This window comes from Amblyomma maculatum, unplaced genomic scaffold, assembly GCF_055883805.1.
Source record: "Amblyomma maculatum isolate TAMU_Amacu unplaced genomic scaffold, ASM5588380v1 scaffold_15, whole genome shotgun sequence".
NCBI classification, from domain to species: Eukaryota; Metazoa; Arthropoda; class Arachnida; order Ixodida; family Ixodidae; genus Amblyomma; species Amblyomma maculatum.
In genome coordinates, this window is record NW_028146740.1 from 6751170 (window position 1) to 6772295 (window position 21126).

Here is a 21126-nt window from a genome sequence, read left to right on the forward strand (position 1 = left end):
GTAGGCAGTATGGTCTTGGGCACCTGCTGGTAGTGTTAGCGCTTTCAAACCTTGTGACAAAGTGAGCGTGTGGGGCGTGGATATATCCAGGTTTGACTGTATACCTTTTGTGATACATCTGTGATATAACACAAAACAAAGCGAACACGGTTTGAGAGGTAACTTCAGTCCACTAGCTAACGTTTCTAGAGGAGGAGCTGCTGAGGCATGAAATAAAGTCCGTGTTGAAGGACTGGCTACTGAACTGTTCGCTTTGTTTGGTGTTTACGAGGATTTCATTTTTGTGCCATCAAAGCTTTCTTATAAAAAATATTACATACTCAAGGCCAAAAATTTTCACTGGTGACATATTGTTCAAAATGTCACAAATGATGCTGTGATAGAAATAAAGTTTTTACAAACATGTAAAGCATGCAACATCGATCTGTTTACACAATATAGTCAAGCTGATTGAACTTATGATCGGAAAAATAACTTGTTTCCTTTCAACAAAGGCTTTGACAGGTTCACTGAGCCAGCAATTACAGTGAAGATGTCAATGTATAGCAGGAGGTGAAGATCAAACCAATTCCTCAAAATACGAGAGTTTCGCCCCTTGGATAGCTCTTTCTGCATATACATGAGCACTTGCGATGGACTAATTATTTCTTGCTTCCTCTGTTGTCAACTGTTTTTCCATAAGGAAAGGAGGTCTGATCATCTTGATATTTTTTCTCTACAAAGATTACCGATTAAACAGCCTTTATAAACCATGACACTGGCAACATGTGGTGTACACTTGTCTAGCACTTTGCAGTGTTTTGTGATATGCGTGTCCGATGCTTTCCCATTATATGCAGGACTTGTATAGCTAATTAGACCGCCCGGTGTCTCACTCACCAGCGCCTTTGGTGTGTACGTGCGTTTATAATGGCTGTAAGCAAGCAACCGTGAGGTAACATCTTCTTGGTCTTTCGATCTCGATTTCGGTGCAGTCAAGCACCATGATGGTCTCTCTGTAATCTTTGAAATAGGTTGTGAGGCAACTGACCACATTAGCCTTTTCTGACCAAAATACTGCACACTTTAGGATGCTGGCCAGTATTACATTCGACTCCTTGAGAAATTTGACACAGTTGTGCCGTGAATTTGAAATAATACAGCTAGCAGTGTGAATGTCACATCCTGATACAGTTTCATGAATGTAAGCAAGACCGCATCATCATTACTTAGACAGAAGCTGCGTGCTGTCTGCAAGATGCATGCCTCTGTAAACAGTTTTGTGATGTAAAACAGTTCAAATATCCTGATACCTGTCAGCAAAAGTAAACCACTTTCATTGGTGATTTTCGACACGGTTATCATCTGTTCTCGCTTGAAGATGCTGTTTGAGTTGACCTGAATTCCAGCGTCTTTGAAAAGGTTTTGAACCTGCACAGTAAATTCTGAAAAATAAATTACAAGGGTTCAACACTGCCTAACCAAATATTGAGCGAAAGCATTAGCTGCAGGTGACCGAGCGTTCTTCTCCTTCTCCTTTTCTTCTTCCTCAGCCCACATATAAAGCCCCGCTTTAACCAACCGATATGAACGTGCCTTAGTGGCCTATAGGGGTAACGTAAATGCCAGGATCCTAGCAGGCTGATTCTGACATAACCGTCCCATGTAAAATGAGAGACCCAAGTTGGCAGCTCCTACCAGCTTGGGGTTGTGTACGGGGGTCGTCTAAAAGGTAAGGTCACACGTGGTTAGCGCCGGGACCACGCTGACAGCTTGAAAGTGCGAGTAGTATTGCTCTCGCAACAAAAAAGTACAAGCTCTGTCAAAAAAAACTGCTGCAGGTTGCGCTGTAGCGTTATACAAGGCATTGTATAACGCTACATCAAATACCTTCAGAGCTTGCTCTGAAGTTCCACCACAGAGCGCTCTGTGGTGGAACTGCCGAAGTATTGAAAAAAAACAGCAGAATTAATATAGGTCGTCTAAAATACTCTTTGCCTGCACGGGATATAAGTGAATTTTCTTCGCACACGAAAATTTTTGTCAAATACTACAAAGAGCTCATTGAGCACCATGTGAAGAGGACGAAAAATGGTCCTTGTTTTAAACTGGCTAAATCTTTTTTGTGCATATTCCAAAGGTAAGATTATGCTCATTTAGAGCGATAGCCTAGTTTGGCTCAAATGCAGTATTCTTGGCTACATAGGGTGATGTGGCTAGCTAGACTTTGTATTTCCTGTGTATTACTGACGAATTACTTGTGATTTCATCACTTCAAGGATATGTTGTAGGAAGCGCTTCGCTCAGTTACTGCAGTGACATAACACTGCTCTGATGCAGTATTCGATTATTGTGGTCAACATTAGCGATGAGGAGGTAAAGGTGATAATCGATAACGTTTTGTGTCTATTCTTTCAGTTCAGTTGCATGGTCAGCACTGAATGCAATGCACGGAAATATAATTTGTATTTCTGTTCCTCAATGCTCTACATAAAAATTCATAGCTATGTGAATCAGCACATGGTCGCAGAGTATCGATATTTAAACACACCATCGCCCTCCAAAATTTCCACTTCCTCCTCTGCTCGTGCAACACGGTCCGCGGAAAAGGTGCTCGAATTTTCAGTGCTATCCCAGTTCTTGTGTGCGCAGAGCTGGCATGACTTTTCTGGAACGCCTCTTTCACCTGGATTTGGGATACAGTGGTACAGGTCATCGCCTCAAAAAACAGTGCAACAAGGTCCTAATACAGTTCGGGCATTGTCTTAGAAGAGCGGTGACCAGCTGTACATCACGGACTCTTTAAAGCAAGGCACAACACACAAATCGGGCACGTATCTGAGACAGGGCTCTACGTACTTTGGGCAAACAGTTGCATATGACCACTCTTACTGCAATGCTCTGTGGGGACGCGTTATATTACATCTTCGGCGCAAAAAACTATCAACGTCTAAGCAAAAACCCTACCTACTTTGCAACGATTCTGAGCTGCGTAGTTCATCCGCACGCACCGCCACTATGTGGATTGTATCAGATTTCGCGCATGAATGAGCACGAGAACACCACTGCGTGCGACCTATGTTACACCAAAATTGAAACATAGCCTCGGCTGATCCAACTAGGACAATCCGCTACTGCATAAACCATTTTCCAACGTTTAGCGCGCTTTAATTAGCTGCCTGAGCATGCAGTGATAAAAACATATTGAGGAAACAAACGCTAGATCAAGGTCTGATTGACTTACGTCAACGCTTCGTCGATCCCGGGAGCGATCACATTGCATCGCATGGACGTACAGGAAGGTTAACGAATGAAACAGCTTCTGGTAACAGCTTCTTACACTTGTACCCTGATAATTATAAAAGACTAGTTGACAAACAGCATGAAAAAACGTCGCTATACGGCTCACCTAGTATCTTGTACACCGGGTACACTTAAAATGCTTTGAAAGGTTATGTATACTTGCGCAAAAAACGGGACACAAAAAGGCACAGAAACGAGATGTACGGAGCGCAACTTCCAACTGGTTTTAATTTTGAAAAAGTCGATAGATTTACACCGGCACTGCGAGGATTATACCAGGAGTTGCGCTCCGTACATGTCGTTTATGTGCCTTTTTGTGTCCCGTTTTTTGCGCAAATATACATAACCTTTCAAAGATGAACCAACTCGCCCAAACAAGAGTATTACTTAAAATGCTTGCTGCACACAACAGACGACGCCGACGGTTGTTTCCCTATTCTTAACTTTATCACCTAAACATTCTTCATTTTGGATGACTTTGGGTAGAAGTAGAAGCTTATAGCGGATTCTTGCCGCGAGCACTAAGTCACCATGATTGCGTGCTGGCGAGCAAAAACGAATGAAAGCAGCCGGCGCGCTAACAGTGTGGCCGTTCGGCTGCCGGAGAGTCTTCACCGTGACGTCACACTTCGGCGATCGCAGCGGCGCCAGTGTTCGTTCTCGGGGCTCTTCACCGCAAGGCGTTGAGGAAGGCTGATGACGGCAGGAGTTGTTTAGGAGAAGAGTAAACTGGATATTTATTTTACATATTTACAACATATGTGCAAACGTGCAAGCACATTAAAAGCAGCGCTTCAACTGAGAGCACAGGGGAGTCACACTACGACGGCGTGCAGCTGCTCCGGTCTGTGCCGTCATCCATTGTTGAGAAGTCTCCAGCCACAAAACGGTCTTGCCGCACGGCGCCCATCTCCTCGCCGTCGCACTGGAGTCCGGGAGAACCACACCCTGGTCAAGATGCTGCTTGTGTCACACCATGGTCTAATGACCATGGTGTGACACAAGCAGCATCTTTGAGTCAACAGTTGCTTCCCCTCCCCCGCTGCGTGATCACAGCACGACGGCGAGCCGCGGCTCCTGCTTCGCTCCGCCGCCCTGGTCCATTGTTCAGAAGAATGGTGCGGGAGATCAAAGGACGCCCGTTCCGTTTGCCGACAAAAGCGTTCGACTCCAATTAAATTGTCGTAGACGCGCTTCTCCATGTCCAGAAGATAAGGCTCCGTGCTTCTCTGGACTGGTGCATCCGGTCAACAAGCGCCTGTCCGCTGTCGCATCGGCTCTCCAGCGGTCCTCTCCGAATGCGCGAGCTTTCTGGGACGATTTATGGCCGATTTCTAGCGCATAACAGCCCGACCACCTCCGAGGAGAAGCTACGAAGTTGTTGCAGTCGACGGGTGTACCACGAATGTGCGTCGCTGTCCGAGTCCAAGGGGCACAGTCGTAAGCTAGGGTGCTCTGCATAGCCTGCCATGACCCATTAAATGGAGCGTTAGTGTTGAAATCTGCATGGAGCCCCACCTCCAGCTAGGCAGCACACTGCTAACCTCTGAGATAGGCCAGGCGCTAAGTTGTAGAACAATTGCTACACCCACACACAAAAAAAATGAAAACGGATACCCAGCCGTCGCTACAAAAGCACATGGGCGGATAAATGGCACGACGAACCTGGTTTGTACGATGAAATTTGCATTTTCACATTGCGTTGTTTTGTTTCCTTCTTGTTTTGAAACCCCTTGGCTTTTATTCCCCCAAAGGAAAACGGCTCACAATCTACACAAGACGCAAGGAGGAAACAACTGAACGACAAAAACACTTGTTTTCCAAATGTCCTGAGCCCTTTTTTTCCGCTGTTACTAGGGAAAACTCCGGCTGAGCTATCGGCGTTACCGTCTTCTCGCCCTCGCCGGTGCCGGACCTCGACGTTGTACTCTTAAGGCCCGTTCACACCTGCGACTAGCAGCGGTCGCGCGACCGTTTTGGTCGAAAAGCGACAGTCGCAAATGGTCGCATCGGTCGAAAAGCGACTGCCGTGGGCCGATCGGGCACTGCTCGAATTTTCAGTCGCGCGACTTCTAGTCGCAAACCATTTCACCAATCAGCGAGGTCCCGGAGTACTCGATCGAGCACCTTCTCAATGTAATTAAAGAATACCCCTACCTTTTCAACAAACGGCACCCGGAATTGAAAGGCAGGGAGCAGGATATGGCCTGGAAGGAGTTTGAGAAATGGGTTTTTCACGCAGGCGCAACATTTTACATTGACACGTCGGCGTTCTCCTGGAAACACGAGAGCGCGGCATCCGCACGGGCTCACCTAAAAAAGCTGAAGTGTCTGGCAAGCGGCTGTATACCGACGTTCGCTGTCATCGCCCCCCAACTCGTTCGGAACCAGAACAGAATTAATGATTTGGTACTACAAGTATCATGTAATATTCGCATTTTCGCCGATGACTGTGTAATTTATCGTACCGTTACTAACATTTGTGATCAAATGGCCCTTCAGAATGACCTTACCTGTGTCCATGAATGGTGTAACAACTGGTTAATGACGCTAAACGCCAAAAAATGCAAACTCGTCTCATTCCAACGTCATCACAACCCCCTTATGTTTTTCTATACAGTTGCTAATTCACCCATAGAAAGCATTCAATCTTTCAAGTACCTCGGTGTAACCCTGTCTAGCGATCTTTCTTGGCGAACACACATCACCACAATCATATCCTCTGCCAACAGATCTCTAGGTTTCCTAAAACGTCATCTTCGTCATGCACCGCAGCACGTTAAACTTCTGGCTTATAAAACACTTATCAGACCTAAACTTGAGTACGCTAGTCCCATCTGGAACCCTCACCAAATGTACCTAACAAATGCACTTGAATCAGTCCAAAACCGCGCCATCCGCTTTGTTCATTCTGCATATTCGTATACCATCAGCGTTTCATCTCTGAAGAATATTTCCGGTCTCGAAAGCCTCGAAGCTCGCCGCCGCATCGCGAGCCTTTGTTTACTCCATAAGTTGTACCACAGCACTCTGAATCAAACACCTTACATTACTCATCCGACCCGCATATCTCACCGCACTGCACATCCGTTTCAGATTGCCCGGCCCCTATCTCGTACTGCAACTTTTTCAGGTTCCTTTTTCCCCCGCACTGCTGTGGACTGGAATGCCCTCCCCACCAACGTCGCCACTATCATGTGCCCATCTTCTTTTTTACATGCTATAACTACTTTTATCGTAAGGCAATGACATGTATTTATTATTGTTGTATATATTTACCCACCCCTTATGTAATACCCCCGGAAGGGGGCCTTCAAGGTGAATAAAGTGAAGTGAAGTGAAGAAGTAAAGAACGAGAAGCGACAGTCGCAAGTGTGAACATCGGTTGTGGCGAGCTCCTCTTCTCTGTCGCGCGACTACCAGTCGCGCGACCTCATCTAGTCGCAAGTGTGAATAGACCGTTATAGTGCTAGGCTCCAGCGCAGCAGCCTCCTATTTTTAGCGCACATATTACGTAGCCACATCAAGGGGCAGTGATCGGTCTTGATAACGAACTGGGAGCCGGCTAGGTAGCATCGCAGCCTTTGGGTCCCCACAATAAACAAGCAAGGTTATGACTAGCAGCTTACCGGTATCGCTCAAGAGGAAAGTATACAACAGTTGCATCTTGCCTGCACTCACCTACGGGGCTGAAACGTGGAGGCTAACCAAGAGAGTTCTACCTAAGTTGGGGACAACCCAGAGGTCTATGGAACGAAAAATGGTAGGGGTAACATTAAGAGATAGAAAGCGTGCAGAGTGGGTCAGGGAAATAAATCAAGTTACTGACATTCTAGTAGAAATTAATAACAAGAAATGGACATGGGCAGGACATGTAGTGCGAAGAGAGGAAAACCGATGGTCAAGGGAAGGAAAGCGTAGCAGGGGGCGGCAGAAAGTTAGATGGGCGGATTAGATGAAGAAGTTCGCAGGGGTGAAGTGGATGCAGCTAGCACAGAACCGGGTGAAGTGGAGAAATATGGGAGAGGCCTTCGCCCTGCAGTGGGTTTAATCAGGCTGATGATGATGATGATGATGATGATGATGAATAAACAAGCACATTCTCTCTCCGATGTGCTGTAAGCCTGCAGTAAAGGTCAGGTTCGTTGTTGTCTTCTTGAGTTCTTCTGCACCTCCGCGAGGTGCTCGTCGATTTGGCTGGCGCCGTTTACACACTGAATAAGACGGAGGACGACGATCTTGAAGTAACACAATGAAAATTAGCTTTATATCTGTCGTTAGCCAATGACTTGGCGCCACATTTGAATATTATCAAGTACTAAAATAGTAATTAAATCAGTCAATTAAGGTGACGTCAAGGATGTGACGTCACGCAACCAGAAGTTGAGCCACAAAGGGGATAGGAAGGTATTGGCGCTTATTTTGCAAAATCGTGTCCGCAGCAGTTGTAATTGAGAAGTCGTAGAGGCTAGTGAGTGATGTCAATCGATACAGGTTGACGTAATGTTTTGTGCGAAAATATAGTTATAGCTGATAAGGTAAATAGGTAATTAATTAGAGACATACAAAGAAAAAGTGAAGGCGAAAATGTTCTCATTAGCCAATGGCTTGGCGCACCATATGAATGTATCAAATACTAAAACAGGTAATTCAATCATTCAGTTAGGGCGACGTCAAAGATGTGATGTCACGCAATCTGAAGTCGAGCCAAAAAGGGCATATATGAAGGGATTGGCTCGCAATTTGAAACTATACCCAAGACTAAAATGAATACACAAGAAGTGATTCAATGGGACGCAGAGTCTGTGACGTCACGCAACCGAAAGTAGAGCCGAAAAGGGCATAGGAAGGCATTGGCGCGCAATTTGAAAGTACCAAAGACTAAAATTGGTAAACAAGAAGTGAATTTAAGCAACTAGAAGCAACCAGAAGCAACCAACAGCAGCATCCGTGCTTTCGCCTTACTCTAATGCAGATTCTGCAGTGCTCTTTATTTTTCTCTTCGTTTCTGCATTTCTCGCATCCGAGCCTCTCTTTCAGCCTCTGTCTCTCGTAGCTTCACCTGGTCTTTACTTTTCGTCTTTGCTACATATTCTTTGCGTCTCAGCGTAACTACGGGAACTCTTACGGACGCACTGGTCCATCCGGAAAACGCTGACTTCCTAGTGTTCATGCCTGCTGTTGTACTACACGCCGACACCACGCACCTCTCGCGGCTAATTCCTGAGCCACGCACACCAACGGACAAAAGAAATCGCACTCACCTGAGCAACGGTTCCGCCTTCCTCGCCGCGTCACTCCTCGATGTGGGGCACCTCCGATTGTCGCTGCCTCTGACCGTCACCGCTGGGGGTGCCTGGGTCTTTGCACGTGTCGATTAAGCTCGTACCCCGAACGACTGGGAGATGTACGCACCTCAGCAACGGTTGCTCCTTCCTTGCCGCGTCGCTCCTCGCTGGTGTACACTCCCACTCGCCGCTGCCTCTGACCGTCACCTCTTAGGGTCCTATAGGCTCTTGCACGTAGCGATGCTCTTCCAGCCTAAACGAGTGGCAGACTTCGACGAGCGCCGAAAATTTTGCGACGGCTCGAGTAACGGGCTGGGCTTGCGGAGTGCTGCAGTTGGCAAATCATCCTGTCGACTGAGCCATTAAATGTCAGATTAGTTGTCTTCTTGCGTTCTTCTGCACCTCCCCGAGGTGCTCGTCGATTTGGCTGGCGACGTGTAGTTCACACACAGAATGAGACGAAGGACGACGAACGTGGTGAAGTAACACGACAAAAGTTAGCTTTATATGACACAAGCACAAGCTACAGACAAGTTATTTACGAAGAGAGGCGACTACACTGCATGAGAGGCTGACTGAATGAAACCTACGCGCCGCTCCACAAAGTGACACGGTAGCAGCAACATGAGCTCATTGCTCCTTTTACAACATCGAAGTCGGGGCCTGCCTGCTACCACTTGCTTCGTCGACGACCAGAACCAGAAACGCCGATGGCTGCGCGGCGCGCTCTTGAAATAACCACCGCCGAAACTTCCAGGCACAGAGAAGGAGCTTAAATAGCTTAGCGCTGCCAAAGCTGTGGTTCCCTCCCCCGGCTGGCTAGAAAGACCTGCATTCTACTAGAAGCCATCGTCAGCACGCGCGGCCTTCCCAATGAAGCGAAGGGAGGAGGAGGGCCAGGTCCGTGCGGAGGGATGCACGCATCAGTAAGCGTGCCTTGTAACCCATGTCGACGAAGGTGAGGAGGCGCAATGGTGTGGTCGAGACTGCGCAATCGGCCTCGCCTCGGTCGAAAAGCCGCTAGATCTTTTCATCTGCGTCGCTTCCTCCGGACCATCACTGGCCTTACACCTGCTCTCGGTTGGTCAGTTTGCGGCTGACAAAGAAAGCGGATGCTCTTCGCCTTGCATGTCGGGCTCCCTTACCCCTGTCGCTCGCATCGCATTTAAGGATGTCAAGACGGGACTGGAGACCTCAGAACTGGCCTGCTCATCAGCGTCATCTTTAAAGCTACGGAGGAACTCTACTTATCCTGATTTCACGCCACCCGAACCGGTTCAGTCGTTCTTAAACTGCCAGTACGAGGACTAGCTATTCTCGAGTACTTCGGAATGTTGCCATGATAATAGCGTGTCAAGCTTAGAAATGCCCGGTCGTCGGATTTAGTAGCTGGTTAATGATATTTCTGAATAGCATGAACCTTTGCATCTAGGGGTCTGCGGGATCCTTCACCAGTGGCCTGAACAAGGTATTAGACATCCGCCTTTGCAAGTTGACCCTTTTCGGCTCTGAAAGTCAAGCCGGCCTGCCGCAGGTGGATCAGGACTTCGCGCAAATGACACAAGTGCTCCTTCCAGCTGTTGTAGAAAACCACAATAACGTCTAGGTAAGGCAGCGCGAAACCTTCTATTCCTTTTAAGACATGGTCCATGAGTGGAGAGAAACAAAACGGGGCATTTTTCAACCCGAAGCTCATCACGAGCAGCCGAAAACTGCCTACGAGCGAGATGAATACCGCGTAACGGCTCGCTCTTTCCGGTAAAGGAACCTGCCAATATCCTCGCGTGAGATCAAATGTCTAAACATAGGCAGCCCTGCTGACAGTCTCTACGCGTTCCTCCAGATTTGGTATTGGGCAGAGTTAGTCTTCAGTTACAGCCGTCTATTTACGGTAATCAAAGCAACGTCTCGGGTTTTTTCCAGGCACCTGTATCAGTATGAGCGGAAACGCATATTTATTGTCGGAGAGCATAATGACTCCCAACTCCAGCATGCGCTGGATCTCTGATGCTAAAATCTCTTTCTGCTTTGGAGAGACTCGGTAGGAGTGACAGCGATGGGTTCATTTGAAGTTAGCTCAATGTCGTGCTGTAACAGATCCATCTTTCGGGGCGATCCGCAAAATGTCTTCGTACTGCAGAAATTATTGAAGATGATCCTGCTGTTCTTTTTTAATCTATCGTTTGCATTGATTTTTTCTAGCAAGCCCCTGAATGGAAGAGATTCGGCGTCACCACCGGGAAAACGAACTCCGTATCGACCTTCTCCGGTACGCTAAGTGCAAGCTGAGATATAGCATCACGCTCTCGGTAGAGCTTCATATGGTTAGTGGTAAACTCTAGTTCCCTTTCTTTTACCGGGCAACTTTACCACTTAGTGTCAGACAGCTTACTGGTTGCCTCAGCCGGTCCCTCTCATTGGACGTCCAACTCGTTGGCCTTGAAAGCCACCAGAAGCAACACCTTATCGCCCATCGTAAACGTACGTTGGCGTGCCTTTCTGTCGTAGTACCTCTTTGCCGTCTCCTGTGCGGACTTCATGTTACTCTCTACTAGCTCCCTGCACAACCTCAGCCTTTCGAGCAGGCTTAACACATAGTCTACCATGGTTGCGTCGTCGCCGGTACCCTCCCAGGCCTATCCGAGCATCTTGAGGGGCGATCTCAGCGATAGTCCGTAGACCAGCTCTCCTGGGCTGAATGAAGCCTGTGATCTTATGAGGCACTAACCGCAGAGCGAACATAGTTGCAGGCAGATAGGCCTCCTAGTCTTTACGATACTCGTAGCACAAGGCCCTTAGGAGCCATTTTAGAACGGAATGCCACGCTTCTACGCTGTTGCTTTGAGGGTGCCTGGCTGAATTGTAAATAATGTGGATGCCGCACCTTTCCAAGAAAGTGGTTAGTGCGCTTGCAAGAACGCTTCTCTGGTCGCTCTGTATCTCGGCTTGAAAGCCTATCCGAGAGAAGACCGACAACAACTCATCCACAATATTCACTGAGTTCAGTTCCTTAAGCGGAACTGCCTCAGGGAACTTGGTCGTTGGGCAAGCCATTGTCAAAATGTAATAAGTACTTTCTTCTGGGCGAGTTGGTTCATATTAGCAAAAGGTAAAAGACTTGCGCAAAAGTAGATGCCTTGTTTTCACGTCTCTTTCTTCATCTACTTTTGCGCAGGTCTTTTACCTTTTGTCAAAATGTAGCGACATCCAGACTGAGTCACAGGGAGCGGACCAACTACGTCTACTACGAGGCGACAAAATGGTTCACTAATCACCGGTACCAGCCTCATGGGAGCGTTCAGTACTTCGCCCTGTTTTCCGACCCGCTGGAAGATATCGCAACTTTTGCCAAATTCTACCTCCCTAAAGCACCCGGGCCAGTAGAATTCCTGTAGCAGTCTTGGCTTCGTTTTCTTCAAACCAAGGTGGCCCGACCATCGACTCCCAAGGCACAAATTAATTATGCCTGGCCGGCATTTTTGTGGCACTGTGAGCTGGTGGAACCGAAGTCCTTGAAGTTTCTATACTGGCGGTACAAAACTCTGGATCGTGATATGTTCCTCTTTTTTTTTTTTTTTGAAGAGTTTGCCACAAGGTATAAGTTGAGAAAGGGGGAATGGGATGCAGGAGACAGAAAGTTAAAAGAAGGAGTGAAGTTCAGTTTATTTATTTTTATTTATTTTTTATTTATTTCAGTACCCTCAGGGCCCGAGGGCATTAGAGAGGGGAGTGGGGTACAATAAAAGAAAAATCAGTATTACAACAAATTTGAACAGTAGTATGGTTGAAACACATAAGCAAGTTACAGCAATATAAGAATACAAATTATTACCTACTGACACAGACGTATGAGCGAATTATATAAGCACACAAATATACCACGTGAGCAAAACAAACAATTTTACTAGCAGGCAGGAAACAAAGTTGCTGAAATATACCATCATACACGTAATCAGCAGCACAATTCGGGGGGAAAAAGAGAAAAAAAGTTTATAAAAACAGCAGATGAACTAAAAGCAATAAACAAATAGCAGTGTGGAAGAATTCAATGTTCTATGTTAACATCAGATTAGCTAAAGCAGATTTAAACGCAGAGTGGTCACTCACTTCAACAACCGATGGGGGAAGGCGATTCCATTGTGCCGATGTGCTGGGGATGAATGAGTTGTAGAAGTGATTTGTTTGGCACGAAGGAATACCAACCTTATGACGGTGATCGATCCGAGCAGACATGTAGCAAGGAGGCGTAATGAATTTTCTCTTAAGGATGGGGTTATTATAGTAGAACTTATGAAATAGACAAAGACGGAGTATATTTCTACGTTGAGACAGTAGTGGCAGTGATAAGCTTGATTTCATAGCAGTGACACTAGAATTACGATGATAGTTAGAGAGAATGAAACGGGCCGCACGGTTCTGAATAGATTCGAGTTCATAGATTAGTGTCTCTTGATAAGGGTTCCAGATAGATGAAGCATACTCCAATTTACTACGAACCAACGATTTGTAAAGGAGCAATTTTACGGAACTGGAGGAAAGACTAAAGTTACGACGTATGTAGCCTAGCATGCGATTAGCGTTGTTGGTTATGTGATCTATATGAGTCTTCCAGTTAAGATTATGGGAAATAAATACACCTAAATATTTATAACAAGGCACTGACTCAAGGCTATATTATTAAGAAGGTTTGAGGGTAATAAAGTGTTACGACGAGAGACACGCATATACTTGCATTTTTTAATATTTAGTTCCATATTCCACCTGTTAGTCCATTCAAGGGCATGATTAATATCGGATTGAAGGAGAGCAACGTCAGAATCACTGTTAATTTCACGGTATATGACACAGTCATCAGCGAAAAGATTTATTGTTGAGCATAAGTTATCAGTTAAGTCATTGATATATATAAGAAAAAGAAGAGGCCCTAGCACAGAGCTTTGTGGCACGCCTGATCCAACTGGAGAAGTGAAGGATGATGTATTATTAGCAGTGACAAACTGTGAACGATCTGTAAGAAAAGAATGCAGCCACCTAAGAACGTTAGGGTCAAGGTTAAGTTTACTTAGTTTCAGAAAAAGCAGTTGATGAGAGACCTTGTCAAAAGCCTTTGAAAAATCAAGAAATATGCAGTCGACAACGGAACACCTGTCAAGGAATGAATTTAGATCATGCGTGAAGGTTAAAAGCTGCGTTTCACAAGAAAACAACTTTCGAAACCCATGTTGACTGTCAGTAAAAAAATTATTAGAATCAAGGAATGATGCAAGGTGAGAGTAAATAACATGCTCCATGATTTTACACGGAATGCTTGTTAGTGAGATTGGTCGATAATTATGTGGGGAATGTTTATCTCCGGACTTATGCAACGGAATCACCTTCCCGACCTTCCAGTCCCCCGGTATGCAGGCTGTTTGAAGAGATTGCTGAAATAGGTTAGATAGTATTATTGGGCTGTACACTTTGGTTTTAATCAAGAACTTGGAATTAATATTATCAACACCACATGATAAAGAAATGTTTTGTTTTTCGATTATTTTTTCCACACCAACAGAATCAAAGACAATAGAATCCATTGGCAAAAAGTCAGCACTGGTATATGCAGGGGTATCAGAACGCACATATTTAGAAAACGCTGAAACGAATACACTGTTAAGGACATTTGCACACTCATTTGCGTGGATTAGCTCGTCACTAGAGTGTTTAAGGCTGATGGATGAAGTGTCGTTTTTGTTAACTAAGCTCCAAAATTGTCTAGGCTTATGGATTAAGAGGGAAGGTAATGTGTCATTGAAAAATACATCCTTGGTGTGCTTGAGTGCAGTTTTATATTCAAGGGCTGCGGCCTGATAAGCAGTCCAACGTTCTTGGGAACCGGTTAGTTTTGCAGAGCGGAAAATGCGTTTTTTCTTATTGCAAAGCAGTTTTAACGATCGAGTGAACTATGGTGATTGTCGATTACAGGTGATGACTAAAAGTGGAACATATTTTTCAGTGAGCGCAGCAACTTTTTCTTTAAACAAGCTCCAGTTTGTATTCACGCAACGATCGTGAAAGCTTGGTAAGTAATCATCAAGAAAAACAGAGAGTTCATGGTTAATGGCATCAAAATTAGCATTTTTATAGTCACGGATATATTTTTTGTGGTTACTCTGATGAGATACGGTGCAAGATAAAGAAAAATGAAGCAGTAAGTGATCACTTAGCCCTGGTAGGAACGATAAAGGCTGAAAAAGATCAGGCGAAGTAGTAAGAATTAAATCAAGGATGTTAGAAGTAGTCGACATGATCCGAGTTGGCTGCATCACAAGCTGGGACAAGTTGAAATCACTGCACAAACTCAAAAATCTATCGCCTTCACTGGAAAAAGGATTACAATAAGAATTTACATCACACCACACAATGTTAGGTAAATTGAAGTCGCCTAGTAAAATGAAGGGACTGTTTGGATACCGCACAGTAATCATATGGATGACATCATGAAGGTCGTCGGCAAAGGTTGGTGAACTGGAAGGCGGACGATAGCAAGTACCCAATATCAATTTCTTGGAGCACGTGCGAATTTCAACCAAGACTAGTTCTAAATCGGTTGTACAATGGATAGGAAATGACAAAATAGCAACACAGACGGCGATAAGCACGCCTCCACCACACCGAGCACCACTGTCACATCGATAAATGTTGTAGCGCTTTTGACAGTCAAAGAGTTCACTGCTATCAACCTTCGCAGACAGCCAGGTTTCAGTAAGGCATACTATGTCGGCATCACAAGCATTGAAAACAGAGCAAAGATCGTCGCGTTTTGGAAGTATGCTCCGTATATTTGTGAATAAAAATGAAAGTTGGTTACTGACGGGTAACTTTATTCCACTGCCCCTCGCGTGGTACTAATCAGTGATGGGCTGAGCGGATGAGGTGGAAGGAATAGATAGTGCATGCATGTCATCAGAAGATTCGATCAGTGGCGTAGAGACACTGGAAAGTACATGCACGCAATCATCAAAGGGATTGTAGGTGTAACACGTTTTGTTTATGTACAATTTATTGAAGCGAAGTTTGAAGGTTAATGGTAAGGTTTTGCCAAATTCGACCAGTTTCTTCCTAGCAAGACGAGTAGCGACGGAATAGTCTTCACTAACTCCAATTTTTTTTCCTTCAGCTTAGAACTAGCGACGAGTATTTTCTGTTTAAGCTTGTAAGACGAAAATTTAGCAATAAGTGGCCTGCATTTATTCGGAGTATACACGCCGAGCCTGTGTGCTCTTTCGACCAGAATTTCGGTGGGTGGAATTTTCAAACAGGACGAAAGCATGCTAACCAGTTTTTCCTCTGACTGAGCCCAGGATTCGGATTGTGTGTCTGATAGGCCGTAGAAAAGAAGGTTGTCTCGCCGCTGCCTGTCTTCAAACTCAGCCTGCTTAGAGTGCAGTTGAGAGTTTTCAGTTGAAAGATGATCAATCGACTGGCGAAGACGCTGTAGTTCCTCCTCAACTGCCTCAAGGGTGACGGTTTTGCGTTCAACCCCTGTTAGCCTTCTTTCTATATCTGCCAGATTTTCTTGAAATTTAGCCTGTGTTTTTTTAAGATCGTCAACAGACTTGATTAAATCATTCTGATCCCTTTCCATTTTTTCAGTCCGCGTGTTCACTGTTTGCAATATTGCAAGTATATCGTCCATTTGCGTAGAACCAGAATCTGACGGAGAGTCCTGCGCCCTCGATCTCGTGTTCGGCGGAGGCCCAGGGTTGAGCTCAACATCACCGGACAACATAAGCAGATGGGTTGTAGCATCAAAGCATTCACTGAACACGGAAAGCAAAACTCCCGGGCGTGGGAACAGCAGCAGACAAACGTTATTCGATTTCTTAGCGTTAGAGGTGTAACAGGACTAACCTGGACGAGGAAGCAGAGCGGGTTAGAAAACCGCATCGTGGTGCTGTTCACACGCCCACTAAAGGCGCCGTGATCCCGCCAGCTCTTCATATAGGCAGCAGAAGGTGATGTTGCCGTCGATCCGGATCTTTGAAATAATGGAGGGATGACCGTGAAAATCCGGGTGTCGTGAGGCCAGGCGGATCCAATTCCGTTGTTGAAATGACAGGGCTTGCTGGCGTCAGTGGTGGGTGAAGATAGCGGTACGGCGCTGAAGTGAGCCCATGCGGTAACCTGGACGAGGAAGCAGAGCGGGTTAGAAAACCGCATCGTCGTGCTGTTCACACGCCCACTGTTATGTATTCGAGAAGGTTGGCAGTATAGCGATTGTCCATTTCTCAAAATCACTATCGCGATTTCACCGCAGGCCCACCTTCATGATTATCCGTTGCCTAATGTGCGTCGTTGATGGACACGTCCACAACAAGTGATGCACATCGCAGAAGTCAGGTGGAGTGTCACAGTGAGGGCACCTGTCAGTCACTGGTAGATCTTTTTCCCGCCATCGATGTCGAACAGATGGGGTCAAAGCCGCCCCTGCCCGGATCCGGCGCACTGTCGCCTCATCCTGCCGAGTAAGACTACGAGGGCCAGGGTGCGAACACGAAGGAATGAGAGCGCGTGTTCGCTGGCGCAGAACTTGCGAATCGGAAACATGGGACAGGAACGGATCTGGGGGAAGAGGGGAAGAGGGGGGGGAAGAGGGGAAGAGGGGGGATCGCCTGATGTGTTTATATGCGTCATAGCATCCGCTTTAATATTATGTGGATCGCGAGCATGGCCGCGAATCCAGTGTATGCGCACAGGACATGGGTACTTTGAACAGAGCAAATGTTTGGACTGTGTTATTTGGAATGTGCGTCGAACGGCCTTAAGCTGATTAAGGGCAGTCTGTGTAAAGATGAACTGCATTGAATGGAAGGGAATGGAAGGGAATGGAGTGGAAGGGAATGTATGGCATTGTAAATTGCTTGAAGTTCCAGCGCCAGAGGGGTGCACGTATCCGCGGTATATGTCACGTGAGTGTTTAGATGCGGATGAGAGGCACTATACACAGAAGTAACTCCTCGCTCTGCAGCATGGGATGCATCGGTATATAATAAGCACCCTTCAGGCAGATGTGCGGATGATACCGACGGGGAAGCAGTGGGGCGATTGTCCGTGAGCTGGCAGTACGACCATGGAGGTAGTGTCTTTAAATGATGTTGTAAAGACTGTTTGCCAGCTCTGTTTGCCATCCACTGATCAACGAGTTCAGTGAGCATATTTAGCTGGGCATACTCCTGAAGTACTGGTATGGGTGTTAGGAGGGGAAGATATGTTATTGCGCGCATAGCCTCAGGATTGATGACCTCAAGGGAGTCCCACTGTCTGCGGGTGAGACGTTGAAACTGTGCCTGGTAGATTATACGCGGTGGGTTTCGAACTGGCCCTGCCCTCTCCTATTCGGTTGGTTATAATTTTGAGCGTTGCATCCACCGCTTATTCTGCAGAAATAGTTTCTCGTTTTATCTTTGCGAGATCTAGGAAGAAATTCGAGCACGGTGGCACAAGGGACGACACAGCTTCTGGCAGTTCATATGGCGGCATTGCGCTCGGTGCCTCACTGTCAGGTTCATTTCACTGGGGGTTCGGTCCCGATCGCACGAAGCTCCCCCACAGTACTCAGAGGCTTGGTAGCAGTCCTTAGAACGCTGTTAACACCATCGAGCAGACGCCGCTCTTAGTCCTCGTCTGAAGCCTTACGTGCCACTTGCCAGTTCAAAGAGAGCTGCTCGTGCGCAGACACTCTGGGCTCGAGGCTTAACGTGGTTCCTTTTCCCAGAACATCGGTGCAGTTTGTTGTCAGCCACTGCAGTCACGGAGCCGCCATTGTACTTGTTTCCGTGCATATTTTTTGGAAGTCGTAGTAAAAGGCATTTCCACCAGAATTCCACCGCCTGGGCTGTCTCTCGTCGTAATGACCGTCTTCGCCTATCCGTTCCGGGTCTGTTCGGTAGGCAAGGACATACAACCAATCGTGGAGAAGCCTTATTTGACGCCACTGCTCCGATCTTAGTATCTTGCAAACGCGTTTCACATGTCCAGTAGGCGGCAAAACGTGGCCAAAAATTGTGAACTCCGTCGGAACTAGTCTCCTCTTGAGGCAGTAGCCCAAAATTCTTGCACGACAGGTCGCAGAAACTGAGGAACTGAAAACAGTCGAAACATGGCAGCTTGAAGGCGGAAGGAAAACGAAAGGGCCCACAGCAGAAGAAACGTAGTTTCACAGCGTGCGTTGTTGGGCGAGTCGATCAGACATATCCTCAACTTATACTGCGCACACAAAAATAAGGACGTGAAGGTGCACACAGCAAGCACAGACTCGCGACTGATTTCGTTGAAAGGAAACACATCTCATATGCCTTCAAGCGTAGTATCTAGGTCGTAAACTTATGTAAAGCGCAACAGAGACACCACAATCAGACAAGAGAGACAGGACAGGGCGCTACTTGCAACAAGCTGATTTATTCGGAACAACAAGGACGCCTTAAATGCTAAAAGATTGAGACACAATGAAATCAGAAGCATGTGCACGGGCAAGTAATCATATCAAAAAGGCACTGGGATCTCATCTCGCTTGCTTACATATCAAGAAAAACAATCTCTTTATTATAAATTGCCAGGGATGGCATACTGACACAATCACTCCCACATCTCTTGATTTGATATGATATGCTTGTCAGAGCTTGTACACAAGACGCTAGTTCCTTAGAGACTAGCATCGCACTTAAGCAATTTTTCTTTTCCACATTCGGTAATTTTAGCCGGTAGGTGAGAGCCAGTACAAGTACGTAACGACAATTATGCTGTCGTAGTCAGTCGTTGATACAACGGCCCGACTGTCCAATGTAAACCTTCCCGCATTTCAAAGGAATACTGTACATTCCCCCTTTCTCGCAAACCGATTACGATGATTAATAGAGCAGTCCCTGTTGTTGTCATAGTCGCTTGACCGACATAAGGAAGAAAGTTTCCCAGGGGCAGAAAAAAACACAGGCACGTCGTACGTTTTTGCCACGCGCTTTTAAGGTTGTGCGCCACTTTATGCTGATAAGGGATGACCACAGATTTTACTTTCTTAGTAAGTTCAGCCACCATTTTGTCTTTCTAGTTTTGTTTTTCTAGTTTTAACTTCTTTAGAACTTTTAACTTTAACCTGAACCTCAAAGCTATCTTGCGCTTGGTGGCAGCAGGATTTTCTGAGTGCCGACTCAAGACACATGAAAGCCACGGCACGTTTAACGGTTTTTCAATGCTTTGAATCAAATGGAATCAGCCCTTTCATTGCACGTGGTTGGTACTTCCAGCAAAAGCCATCGTTCCTAAGAATTATTTCAAGGTCCAAAAATTGAAAATTGTTGTCCTTAGCAAGTTCGAAAGTAAAATCAAGCCCCTTGGCGAGTTGTCTGAAATTAGTAATTATATCTAACACGATTTGTGGATAGGTCGACGGTGACTGTTTTTTCAAAACAATGAAAAAATCATCCACAAATCTAAACGCTCTATGCACATCACTTGCAGCACGCACCTGTGAAAAAGCCCTGTCAACAGCAGCGAGATAAATATTGCACAACACTGGAGCGACACACGACGCGATACAGATTCCATTCTTCTGGATATACTCTATCTTTAAAGGGAATGCTGGTCGAACACAAATAAAGCTCTAAAAGTGTAAAGAAATTGTTCACAGTCATACCAGCACTATATTTGAAAGGCACCGTGCCATTCGTTTCAGTGCAACATTTAACGGCGGCCAGTAATTCGCTCTGTTGGATGAAATAATATAAGTCCACAATATTTAACGAAAACATACATCCTCCCGACTTTGTTTCACACAAGAATTCAATCATTTCAAGGCTATTTCTTACAGCAAAAGGATCGTCAATAACCAGTGTGTTAAGCTGTCTTAAAAGAAACTGACTAACCATGTTTTGCCAGGCTCCTTTCTCACTAACAATGCACCTAAAGGGAACATTTTCTTTGTGAGTTTTAGCCGTGAAAAAGACATTCAAGCTGTTCAGTTTGCTACCCTGAATAGCACTGCTTAGCTTTTGCAACCCAAGCTCTTCTCAAAAGCGCAATGGCTCGGTCTTTTACCTTTGCTGGCTTCGACTTCGTTTCCTTAAAGTTCTTACGTATGGCCTCTGAGGCTTTTTCCCAGAAGCTTCCAGACGTGCTGGCGACGAAGCCCCCTTCTTGTCTGCCTGAAGCAGACGAAGGTCATTGTCCTTGAAGAAGCGCACAATCTTCTTAGCGGGCATTTTTACCCTAAGCTTATTGGAAGGGACGATCTTGATGAGGGAACTAGTCAACACAATCCAGGAGACAGCGTTCCTTCTCTTCCGGGTCGGCATGTTGGCGATTCTTCTAGCCGACGATAGAAGCTCAGGTCGTGTAAACTGTGGCTCGACTCTATACTTCGGTGCTTTCCCGAGGACTCCCGCGATATCTTCAGGAATATGGATGTCACCGAGAACCCGCAGCTGAGAACTGCCGTCTGTGACTTCTTTGGCTCCCTTTTGCAATTCTGGGAGAGTTCGTTTTCACAGGAAATCTGTCGTCTGGCCCACCAGCTTCCTGAGGG

At 46.1% G+C, this 21126-nt stretch overlaps 1 pseudogene; it reads right to left on the reverse strand.

Moving 5' to 3' along the window:
- Positions 1-637: 637 nt before the first annotated feature.
- Positions 638-20803, reverse strand: LOC146171983 (uncharacterized; annotated as a pseudogene).
- Positions 20804-21126: the final 323 nt, after the last annotated feature.